The 13,419-nt window shown below is 32.6% G+C and overlaps 1 pseudogene; it reads right to left on the bottom strand.

Annotated features, from left to right (window-relative positions):
* Positions 1 to 12,475: 12,475 nt before the first annotated feature.
* LOC145268873 (5S ribosomal RNA) lies at positions 12,476 to 12,591 on the bottom strand (annotated as a pseudogene).
* Positions 12,592 to 13,419: the final 828 nt, after the last annotated feature.

The following is a 13,419-nucleotide window of genomic DNA, read 5'->3' as shown; positions in this document are numbered from 1 at the left end:
CTATTCAGCCAATTTTTGGTCTAAACATTTGAAATTTTACATACAGCTTTTTAATCAGTTTTTGGGCGAAAATTTGGCTGTCAAGAGCTCAAAGTTGGAAGAGTTGGCCTTTGCAGACTCTACCAAACTCTTCCACCAATTTTTTTGTCTAAACCATTGAAATTTTAGATGTAGGTTACCTGGATATGAGTTAAACTTTTTAATATATGTATATATATATATATATATATATATATATATATATATATATATATATATATATATATACATATGCGCATAAAATTAAGAAGAGTACCTAGGGCTCGAGCAAAGCCCGGTTAACTGCTAGTAATATATAAAATTATTGGTAGTGAACAAATAAATAAAGTAATTAGAAAATAATAAACACATAATAATAATAATAATAATAATAATAATAATAATAATAATAATAATAATAATAACAACAATAATAAACACATAATAATAATAACAATAATAATAATAATAATGCTAACAACAACAACAATAAAAATCATAATAACAACAACAATAATAATAATAACAATAATAATAACAATAATAATAATAATAACAATAACAATAATAATAACAATAATAATAATGATAATGCTAACAACAACAACAATAATAATAATAACAACAACAATAATAATAATAATGCTAACAACAACAACAACAATAATAACAATAATAATATTAACAATAATACTACTACTACTAATAATAATAACAGCAATAATAATAATAATGCTAACAACAACAACAACAATAATAATAACAATAGTAATAATAACAATAATAATAATAATAACAACAACAATAATAATAATAATAATAAAAATGCTAACAACAACAACAATAATAATAATAATAATGCTAACAACAACAATAATAATAATAATAATAATAATAATAATAATAATAATAATAATAATAATAATAATAATAATAAACAAGAAAGAAAAGTCCTGCCAATTCGTAAACTTTGCTGTCCTAGCTGACCACAGAATAAACATCAAAGAAAAGGAGAAACGGGGCAAATACCCAGAGCTAGCCAGAGAGTTAAAAGGGGTATGGATGATGAAAAAAAAAATCAAGATAATACCTATAATAATAGCAGCACTAGGAACAATTCCGAAAAACTTTAAGAAGAGAATGGGAGAAATTGGAATTAGAGGAATGGCTGGACATATACAACGAATAACAATGAAAACAGATTAAAGGAAAACCCTTGAATGCGGAAACTAATACACGAGTCACATGCGAAGGCCAGGCGAGCTGCTGCAGAGACAAAACACTTGGACCAAGAACAATGAAGCTGGATATCTATAAGTTTTCATCTCCCAAAGAAGAATGATGCCAAATAGCCGAGAAGGCTCAAGAAGAATGGAAAGACCGAGGAGAGAGCGCTGCCAAGAGAACTGGTACGTTTGGGGAGGCTTGTTGCCACTCAAAATCAAGTGGATCCTAATGGCCGCAGCTAGCGAGAAATCAATGGTAAGTGGCTGTAGCGATAATGCAAATTCATTTGCAAATGCTATCAGAAAAGGTGAAGAGTACTGGAAATGTGGGAAGACGTGTTGTCACTCAGCTTCCATAGTACACGACAGGTTGTTCTGAAGGAGAGATCTTTGATGACCTGTGTGAAAGCTCCTTGTAAGCAAATAATAATAATAAATAAAAAATTCAAACTTAAAAAAGTTTAAGTCCTTTAACGGTCTTGCAGACTGCTAAAATAAATATATGCATTTACTAAAACGAATTCAATTTTTCGATTTATAATATATTCTTCATTGAGAATAGCCAGGGTTTTTTTTAAAGGTCATATGGCGGTAATAATGCTTGGGACGTATTCAAGATGCTTGAATGTTCATTAAAATGGGAGCGTCCGTCAATATGTGCGCCATATAATATAGGAATATACTGTATTAAGAACTGTTTATATACAGAATACATAATTCAAACTTCAACGGTTTTATGACCAAAACTGGCGCAGATATTTATCAAATCAAATTCAATATTTTTAATTACAGCAACGTATTCGTACATAAAAATCCAGTTTTTCTTTTTTACATCGCAGAGCGGAGATAATGTTTTGGGCGTCTGCAAACGTTTTTTAAGACTTAAATGTCCAATACAGTGTACGCGAACTATAATAATAATAATAATAATAATAATAATAATAATAATAATAATAATAATAATAATAATAATAATAATAATAATAATAATAATTATGAACTTAAGCAAGTAAATAAACTAGCATACACTAAAATGTTAGTAACAAAAACCTACATTAAAACCCGATCACTTACTAACGCAAAGAAAAGGAAAGACCCATTCCCTCCAAAAACGAATAAAGTAAAAGGTGAATTAAATGTAAAGTTAACTCCCGCTCGATAAACCACAATGGAGACAGAATAGATAAATAGGAAATGTATAACAAAGACTGATTGGCTAACTAGCAAGTATCATGGGAATATATAAAAACATGCAGTAACATTATTTCCATAAAATAACCCGACGAACCATTACGAAGATTAAACGTGTACAATTCTATGTAGTTTAATTGCCATATATATATATATATATATACTAGCATTTCAGCTCGGCGTTGCCCGGGTGTTTGGATGCGTATGTTGAGAAAAAAAAGTGGTAGTAGGAAGGCAGGCTCGAACCCGTACCGCAAAGGAGGAAAATAACGGAGTAAAACCTAACGTTTATGCTGTTACGACCACCGCCAAACCGGAAGCGACATTTTTTAAAATTAAGGCTAGACAATCCAAAGGAGAGGATAACTTTAAAAAATATCGGCGAAAGAAGTGACCCCCCCCCCACTGTAGAAAAGTGCCTATTCAAATGGGAAGATATTAATGTTTTTAGCCAATTTTTCGATATTTGTCGTATGAAAGGTCGAACTTTAAAACGATACTGATCTTGGTAAAATCCGTCGCCTCTATTGAAAATTTAAGGCAGACATGCAAACAGACATACATACATACATTTATATATTGGTAACTAAAAATTTTCGACCCAAACTGATTAAAAAGCTTGCCCTATCTCTGAATACCCTTTACGTAAAATTTCAAATATTTAGACCAGAAATTGTCTGATTAATTTGAAAGAGACCGCAGAGATCAATTTTTTTAAATTTTGACCCCTATTATGACCCCTTAACATTTATTGTTTTGGGTTCAAATTGAGTTATGAAGTTAGATCCATGTCTAATGAACCTACATCTAAAATTTCAAGTGCGTAGACCCAAAATTGTTGGAGAAGTTTGGTAGAGTTCTCAAAGGTCAAATCGTTGAACTTTGACCCCTTAGTCACCAAATTTCTGGACAACAATAGCTCACAAAGATTTTTCCAAATCTCAGTACTCTGTATATCAAATTTCGAGTCTGTAGACTAAAAAATGACAGAGTTGTTGCGTAGGGAAATGTACGGACACACACACAGACACGTTCACTTTATATATATATATATATATATATATATATATACACTTATTACCTGATTGCACTTACGTATTGAACACTGTCGAAGTAACTACTGAAGGCTGATACATATAATTGTATGTAGACACACGAAATAAAATACATATGCCCCATATATATATATATATATATATATATATATATATATATATATATATATATATATATATGAACAAAGAATTAATAAAGCATGTTAAAAAACCTTTAAGAAGAGTAAAAAACATATTTAATTCTCAAAAAGTAAACACAAATTAATTGGATTGTCCTTAATCTGCGGAGTTTCGAAAGAAATACTTTTCTTCTCATTAGAGGGTAGAAATTAGCAAAATGCGGAATCAGATTTTGCTTTCAAAATATTTAATGAAACTACAAGTAAGCCATAGAGCAAAATGATTTCACGTGAATGGACGGTCGGCTGGAAAGTAGAATATCCAATAACGGTAGAATCCAAGAAAAGTTGGTTAAAGTTCGGTATCCAGAAGAAAAAAAATCCAAAGGAATCGCGTTACTGGAAGATATTTCGGTGTAATTCAAAAGGCAAGGAAAAAGAGGGAGCTCAAAATATAATTATTAAAAAAAAAAAGATAAATTGTGCGTAAAATAAAGTACTAGAGAGATTTTAAGACACTTCTGCCGATGCCGACTTTTTAAAGACGAATAAAGAAACAAAGAAGATAAGTGGTGATTAAGTCATTTTTAGAATAGAAAAGGCAATGCCACAATGATCCAGACAAAATAACATTGAAGTGGTGAAATAATTTAGGCAGAAAAAAGGGGTCAACCGAAATAGAATAGTATTGACTTCAAAATGAAGTTATCAGCAGGAGTCACAAGAATAAAGCAAATGAATTGCGTTGAATGAGTAGTCATAAATTATAGATTGTTTCTAGGTTAAGGCTATGATTTTAATTTGGAACCGTTTATTTCATTATATATATATATATATATATATATAAATATTTATTATCTCATTATATATATATATATATATATATATATATATATAATGAAATAAACGGTTCCAAATTAAAATCATATATATATATATATATATAAAATCCATATATATATATATATATATATATATATATATATATATATATATATAAAATCCATTCATACAAACATTGTTTCCAGGTTAAGGCCTATTATTTTAATGTGGAACCGTTTATTTCATTATATATATATATTTGTATACATTTTTCTGAATTTTTCCATGGATTTCTGCCTTTGGATTATTATGGACCATCTTCTTCCAATTACGGGATTTCCTTGGATTTTACTTGTGAAAAATGGAAATTCAATTAACTTTCTTGAAGTTATATATTTGGATTTTACCGTCACCGGATTTTTTATCTTCCACCAGACAATCCATTTACGTGTAATCACCTTTTTCTTCACCATATTCCCTCTGCTTCACTTTTTTTGTTTTCAAGTAATATCTATGACTGACTTGTTGTTTCATCAAATACTTTTGCATGCAAAATCCGATCCCGCATTTTGCTAATTCCTACCCTCTGATGAGAAGGAAAGTATTTCTTCGAAACTCCACGGATTAAGGACTATCCACTTATCTAGTGTTTCCTTTTCAGATTAAATATGTTTTTAACTCATTTGAAAGTGTTTTTAACATGATTTATTAACTGTTTGCTCGTATATATATATATATATATATATATATATATATATATATATATATATATATATATATTAAATTCATTCATACAACAAACAAACGGCTACATATGTGCATACATTTTTCTGCGATTTCCCGTTTCAGAGAAATCGCTTCATCAGGATATCCTTAGTTCGATTACATGATTTCTCTGAAACGCGCAATTGCAGAAACATGTATGCACATATGTAGCCGTTTATCTGTATAAATAATTTAATATGATATACTCTGGTAACTCATTGAACACTTTTTTGGTAGAAACATGTTGTTTAAGCGGATGTACTTCTGAACCTCCACTATATATATATATATATATATATATATATATATATATATATATATATATATATATATATATATGTACTTAATTTACTCACATAAAATTATTATATGCAAGTATAGATTTATGCGTGAACTTTAAGTATTTACTTCAAAAGTGCTCAATACGTAGGTAGAGCTAGCTAGTAAGTTATAAAACGTATATGGCGATTAAGCTACACTGAATATTCCGCGTTTCATCCACTCTAGGATTCTTCAGGCTTATGCGCGAATTCTGTGGTTGTTTGCCGTTTTTATAAAAACGTTTATAAAAAAGGCAAACAACCACAAAATTCGCGCATAAACCTGAAGAATCCTAGAGTGGATGAAACGCGGAATATTCAGTGTAGCTTAATCGCCATATACATTTTATAACTTACTATATATATATATATATATATATATATATATATATATATATATATATATATATATATATATATATATATATATATATTAGGTTTTTGCAAAAATAATGTCGTTTTTTTTTTTTAGTTCAACCATATATATAAAACGATATTAGCATAAGCACCCGTGTTATGTCTTTGTGTAGTTAAATGACGTAGGCACAAGGGATTAATTTGAATCCATACAGAGAGTCATAGAGACGGGACCAGACGGGAAGCGTTGGAGACAGGGCCTTATGGCCCTGTACGTCAGGAGAGTAGGATTTAATACATATGCAATCTTCCAACGGGAAAGCATTTGGAATAAAAACTGTCTGGAAATATAACTGGACACTCCTGGTCGTTTCTTTGGAAAGTATCTTATTGTTACTGAATAAAGGTAATGTTTCCCCGTTTAACCTGAATAATTTCCTAGAAAGATGTTCCGTCCCTTCGTTGTGAGGAACTGTTTATTTATAAAATGGTATATGTCCTGTTGGAGCTGTATCTATGTGTGTAACGCATATGTGTAACGTATATGTGTAACGTATATGTGTAATGTATAGGTGTAACGTATATGTGTAACGTATATGTGTAACGCATATGTGTAATGTATATGTGTAACGTATATGTGTAATGTATATGTGTAACACAATTATACAGACATCTTGCTTTTTACTCATGTTTACCCCTTACAAACCGTAACGGGCTACTATTTTGGGCCATGTCCAGGAAATATTAACAAGATATTTGGTTGTGTTACATTTAAACTTATGCATATCAGTACAGCCAGCGAATCGGGCAGCAGTAAGGGAATTCCCAAGTCTAGCTGTTCGAGGGAAGAAACTATTAGAATATGAAACATTCGACGACGCAAAGAAACTCATCATTAGGGCTAGGACAACAGCATCTTCTTTTCGTTGCTTTGACGCTCTAGTGTATATCCGTTGATATCTTATATGCTTTTATATAGAGTGATGTGGTTCTCGGTTGATTAACTGTGTCGGATATATATTCGAGAGTCAAAACAATGAAAAGAATATGCTGTTGTCGTAGCCCTGCTCATTGTATACACAGAATAACGTATATACTTAAAACACGTTAGGCTTGACATATCTAACCCTAACCCTAACCCTAACCCGGTTATCTACCATGTGATTAACCTCGCGCTACGCAACATATTGCTAATCTAGTGCTGTGCTTCCTTTGGAGGGTGTAATACATAACATCGTGACATCCGGTGGAGAATGCAAAAAAAGAATATTAGAAGAATCTCGAAACACTGAACGTCAACCAACGAGAACTAGACTGATCTAACATCTTGGATCTTGGATAGTATTGAGACGATTAATGCGTATAAGAATTTGATAAAATCAAAACGTTTTATGGGAGTTTTATTTTTTTTATGAGACAAAAGCTTATGTAAAATTTAACTGAGAAATTTTTTAAAACTTTGAAGTGTCGAATATAATGATAAAATCATTTTTTTTTTTTTTTGTAAGTCCTATATTTCGCTAATACATAGCCTCATCAGGGTAAAAAGTCCGGTTTGTGAATTTCTTTTTCTTTCTCTTCATTTTGGTGTTATGGCGAAGAGACGAGAATTTACGTGTTGGTCCGGTGGTTTCAAGTGTGTAGTGCTCCAGTTTCGAGCGGGATTTAAAGTAAAAGATGGTTGCACACTTTTTGAAGACACTTTTTAAAAGTAAAATTTAATTGAGAAATTTTTGAAAACTTTGAAGTGTCGAATATAATGATAAAATCATTTTTGTTTATTGCTTTCCTTGTGTGTGTGTGTGTGTGTGTGTGTGTGTGTGTGTGTGTGTGTGTGTGCGCGCGCGTGTGTAAGTCCTCGTCTCTTCGCCATAACACCAAAATGAAGAAAAAGAAAAGGAAATTCACGAACCGGACTTTCAACCCTGATGAGGCTATGTATTAGCGAAATATAGGACTTACAAAAAAAAAAAAAAAGCAATAAACAATGATTTTATCATTATATTCGACACTTCAAAGTTTTAAAAAATTTCTCAGTTAAATTTTACATAAGCTTTTGTCTCATAAAAAAAATAAAACTCCCATAAAACGTTTTGATTTTACTTTTTAAAAGTGTCTTCAAAAAGCGTGACCATCTTTTACTTTAAAAGCTTATGTGTTTCGGTGTGGATTGAGAGATCAAAGCTCTAAATGAAACAAAACTGAAAGAAGTCACTGGGTTTACGTACCTGGCCAACAACATAGGTTCCGCAGAGACAGATACCGAAATTCGCAACCCTAAAGGCATGAGCTGCACCGGATAAGCTGCGGTCAATATGGACTTCAAGGCTAACTGACAAACTGAAAAGGCAGTTCTTCAGAGCAGTCATGAAGTCTGTCCTTGTTTACGGTGCTACAATCGGGACACTCATCAAAAGATTGCAAAGGAAGCTAGGCGGCACGAACTATGCTACGAACAGTGTAACATATATCTTGGCAAGATAATCCTACGAAGCAGCAAAATTATCGCAACCTACCTGCCATATCTGCTACCAGCAGAGAGCGAAGCCTACAATTTGCAGGTCACTTCCAGAGCTGGTGAAAAATATATTGCTGCGGACTTCACGGCACAGGCAAACGAGCATAGAACTACTTAGATCCAAGTACATTCAGCAAATTGCACATGACGCCAAGTGTGATCCTGAAGGTCTGAGACAGCTGATTGAAGATAGGGAAATCTGGAGAAAGAAAGTAAGAGAGAAAGAGAGTGTGTGTGTGATAGAGAGAGAGAGAGAGAGGGAGGGAGAGAGAGAGAGAGAGAGAGAGAGACAGACAGAAAGTCACATTAGTCGGGATAAAGATCCCGATCAGATAGATAGGTACAGATAGATAATATAGGACTCGTAATTTTTTTTTGCCTGTTTCTGATGAAGTATCGTTTTTTTTTGCCCTTCTATTTATCTATCCCAATCACACTTATACATTAACGATCTTAATTTATAGATTAACAGACATGACGTCATTCGCACTAGTTAAATGACATCATATCAGTTAATCTGTAAGTTAAGGCCGTTTATTTATGAGAGACGTGGGGGATAGATAAATAGAAGAAAAGTGGAACGAAAGAAAAACGATTCGAGAGATAAAATGCACAGAAAATGCAAAGAAAAATGAGAAAATCCCGAAGAACAGAGTGTCAAGGAATAGGAACAAACCTGATCGACGGCGTAGGGTCTTGGGAAAGAGGTTGTGAAATAATAGCCTCTCCCTCGAATGGGATGAGTCATATTTTTTTCATCAAATTAAGGAGCAGCACGAAACATCTCCTTCCTTGACCAGACCTCGCCGCACGCTTTCCTGCTCGACGACTACTTAAACTCTAGCCGAGCGGCAGCCAAACCGTTAATAACCACCATCTTGTGTCTTTGGAATCTTCCCGCACTTTACTCGTTCTCGTTTTCTCTCACTCTGTTCTTAATGTCGTTGTTTTTCTCGCCACGTTGCGCGAGATGGTGTAAGGAATCTCGTGCGTGAAATACGGGGTGTATCTGGCGTAGATGGTGCGAAGGCGGGTTGGTGTGGCTACCATTAGTTGACGTGTGTCTGACTACGTCCGTAGATGCACATACATACACTGATGCACGCAGATGCACAATGAAACAGAAAGCGAGAGAGGAAAAGAGAAAATCCGAGAGAGGAAGAGGAGAGACGAAACAAACACAAAACGAATGCAATAAACAGACAGAGAAGGAGAAATCTAGGCACACACACATACACACGCGCATATATATATATATATATATATATATATATGAAATTTATTTATACAAACATTGATGGCTACATATGTGCATACATGTTTCTGTAATCACCCGGGTTGGGGGATTACGTCTTCAAGCCAAGAATTATCTTCCGCAGGTGATTACAGAAACATGTATGCACATATGTAGCCATCAATGTTTGTAGAAATAAATTTCATATACCTGCTCTGTTTACTCATTGAGCACTCTTTGGTAGACACATGTTGTTTCATTGGATGTACTTCTAGGAAACTAAACTCTACTGGCTAAATATATATATATATATATATATATATATATATATATATATATAAAATATATTTTAGTCATCGACATACAGACCTGTTTCGTTGTTTCACAACTCATCAGTGCCGCTAGACTAACACCTCTCCCAAGCCGAGGATCGAACCTAGAACCGTCGTGATGACAGTCGGCAGTCCTACCCCCTGACTACGGAATCGGTGGCCGAAATTAAACTGTCCGAATGTCTATTTAAATAAACATCCGTCCGACACTCGTAGAGGGCTCAAACGTTTGTTTGTAAACAAACCGCGAGCTTCGCATTATTTCAGCTAAATTAAGTAGCGAGTAAAATAATTTACGATAGTGCTCTACCGAAGAGGGGAGTTTTATAAAATATATTTTAGTCATCGACATACAGACCTGTTTCGTTGTTTCACAACTCATCAGTGCCGCTAGACGGACGATTCCGATATTTTTGTGGATTCCGATACAATTACCGATTCCGTACTAAATTCCCGATTCCGATACAATTACCGATTCCGATTCATTATAGATCTCTAAATATTTAACTATATAGCTGTATTTTATATAGTTAATAATATTTGCTTCAATGAAAATAGATTGTTTCATTCAAGCAAATATTATTAAATGAGAGGGAGACACTTTGCTTTAGGATTCTTTTTTTTAACATTTCGATTTTCCGTATAATCTTTTTATATCAAAATCAAAAATGTTAATAAAAGTTCCATAATTGCTGTCACGAGCGCTTTCGATTCGTCCACGAATCATCATCGGATGTTGAAGTAAAAGTGCCGAAGAACGAAAATGAGAATTAAAAGTGAAAACTAAAATATACAATAAACGGCGTTAGGCGATGGTAAGTTAAAATATATTGAGTCGATGAATATATATATATATATATATATATATATATATATATATATATATATATATATAATTATATATGTATATAGTCATCCACGTACAGTACTGCTTCGCTGTATCACAGGCAACTACCTCAAGCCAAGATCGAAACCGACCGCCCGTACGATTGTCAAGGCTTCTAACCATTACGCCAATCGGCTGCTGCTGTACGGGTAGTGAATTAACGATGTTTTGACATCGTCCGAATACCTAAGCTCGATTTTTTTACACAAAGAGCATCGCTTTATACGCCACTAGTATATCGTTTATCACTTCCCAATATGCTCAACTCAAGATAAGGAGCATTATAGTCATCCACATGCAGTACTGTTTCGCTGTATCGCAGCTCATCAGTGCGGCTAGACAGGTAACTACCTCAAATCAGTATATATATATATATATATATATATATATATATATATATATATATATATATACTTCATTTACTTACATAAAATTAATATACGAAAGTATAAATTTATGCGTAAACTTTAAGTATTTACTTAAAAAGTGTTCAATACGTAGGTAGAGCTAATTAGTAAGTTATAAAATGTAAATGGCGATTAAGCTACACTGAATATTCTGCGTTTCATCCACTCTAGGACTCTTCAGGCTTATGCGTATATATATAGAGAGAGAGAAAATAAAATAAAAATAAAATAAAAAAAGAAAAAATATATATATGTATGTATATATATATACAAATATATATATACATATATTTGCATACATTAAACCCAGTATGATGCAACTACCTCAAGCCAGTATATATATATATATATATATATATATATATATATGTGTGTGTATATATATGTATATATATATATATTTATATACATTAATCCCACTCTGATAGACATGCTATCCGCCCATTCAAATTATATATCACAACCTACACTCCTCCTGTATCACAGAGATCAATATAATTCCACCAAACAACCTCAATAATTTCTTTCGCTCCTAATGAAACCATCGCTTGACGTCGCATTCTCTTAATGTTACCTTCTTCTCTACTCTTTTGATGAGAAGCATTAGGTTTCGAAATACCATGGCATAAAGAGATCCCACTAACCTAATACCCTTAATTGACGTAAACCTTTATTTAATAACTGTATAAATCTCTCTCTCTCTCTCTCTATATATATATATATATATATATATATATATATATATATATAACTATATAGTTTTTATACCTTTTTTTCTCTCTTTATTGATTTCCGTATAAGCTCTTCTGATGAGAAGCGTTTGGCTCTGAAATATCGTGTTATAAAGAGTTGCTTTTTACACCATGCCCCGATTGATGTCTACACTTATCAAACAACTGAATAAATCAATATAGTTTTTATACCTTCATTTTCTCTCTTTACTGATTGACACACACATACACACACACACACACACACACACACATATATATATATATATATATATATATATATATATATATATATATATATATATAGGTGTCCTTCAGTCGTGTACAGACTATGGATACCCACGAAGGGGTGTCTGCGCGTGAAATGAAATTTCTGTGGCAGCAGGTGCGCAATCTGCAACCACACCTCTTCTGAGTCGACATTGTTAAATACCAGTGGAAAGTGAAGTGTATGTACAGGACGACTGGAAACAAATGCCGAGATAAGCGGAGAGCACATACAGCGCCTAGAATTACAAATGGTCTCCCATCTGGTACTAACCAGGCTCAACGTTGCTTAACTTCGGTGATCTGACGAGAACCGGTGTGTCAACGCGATTATGCCGTATTTGGAATTTATTATATAGAGTATTCAGATACGTGGACAAGGTTTAATTTGTTTTCATCCGGAAAAAAAGTGCTACTAAGGGATCCAGATTGAAAAATTGGTACGTGGGAGGCCATCGGATTTTTGTCTGTTCTCACCTGTTTCACGAATTCGCATGCGCGGTCGGGAAATATGACGGCTTTCTTATATTAAGTAGGAGTTGGTAGGAAAAGGCGTTTTAGATGTCATGTCAAGCTGGTGTAATGGTTATCGTATTTGACTCACTGTATTTGCTTCGATCTCAGCTCAAGTACTTTTTTTGGTTTTACATTTAAAGAAGTTAATTCTTTAAAAAAAAAACAACAATACTCACATGCACATGTCTCAGTTAAGTTCCTTTTTTTTTACTTCATTTGTTGAAAAGAATTTAACGGTTAATTCATTTTTTGAAAAGAATTTAATGTTTAATTCATTTAACGTTAATGCCTACGGTATTTCTGTTTATATAACATGAGAATTTTTCATTAATTAAAATATAACATTCATGCGTATTTTGCGATCGGATAACACCGGGCGGCCTGCCTGTATATATATATATATATATATATATATATATATATATATATATATATATATATATATATATATATATATGTGTGTGTGTGTGTTTGTGTGTGTGTGTGTGTGTGTGTAACTATATATATAACTATATATATAATATATATAATATATATATATATATATATATATATATACAGAGAGAGAGAGAGAGAGAGAGAGAGAGAGAGAGAGAGAGAGAGAGAGAGAGTGAGAGACTTATATGTAATATACTGAGTTCGTGTAATTCAGTAA

This window comes from Euprymna scolopes, chromosome 44 (assembly GCF_053919585.1).
Source record: "Euprymna scolopes isolate OS-2025 chromosome 44, ASM5391958v1, whole genome shotgun sequence".
Taxonomy (NCBI): Eukaryota; Metazoa; Mollusca; class Cephalopoda; order Sepiida; family Sepiolidae; genus Euprymna; species Euprymna scolopes.
Note: the sequence above shows the minus strand (reverse complement) of the source record. Positions and strands in the feature narration are given on the sequence as shown.